The sequence below is a fragment of the Trypanosoma theileri genome (genome assembly GCF_002087225.1).
Source record: "Trypanosoma theileri isolate Edinburgh chromosome Unknown TM35_Tth_47_V1, whole genome shotgun sequence".
In the NCBI taxonomy this organism is placed as follows: domain Eukaryota; phylum Euglenozoa; class Kinetoplastea; order Trypanosomatida; family Trypanosomatidae; genus Trypanosoma; species Trypanosoma theileri.
In genome coordinates, this window is record NW_021639889.1 from 89,797 (window position 1) to 90,313 (window position 517).

The window sequence follows — 517 nt, forward strand, 5'->3', positions numbered from 1 at the left end:
TCTTACTTCAATCGCTTAAAGAAAAATAAAAGCCAGATAGGAAAACAGAAACAAAGTGAATCAATGGAAACAAGAAAATAAGAATACACAACAAATCAAACATCAATCAATAATTACAGAAGAGAGACACACACATTGCAGAAAACTGCAACCATAACTCAGATAATACCCAAATTAAAATAAAAACGCATACAATACCCAATAACAAACAGATAATCCCAATTACCCCCTCAAAAAGAAAAAAAGAAATTAAAGAGTACAACCATTAAAAGCAGACAGCACAGAAATACATAACAGTGTTTCTTCTGTAGGAACAAGCACACTTACAAATATACTTATGTATTCTTTATTATTTTTTCTCACCGCACAAAACACTCCAACACACAAAAATGCAGGAAAAAGCACACAGCGCCCAAACAAAGAAAACGTGAACAAAAACAACAAATTAAGAAGAGGACCAACCGCACAAAAATAACTCACAGACCACTGGGTATGTTGGTGTGTTCAAGTACATAAG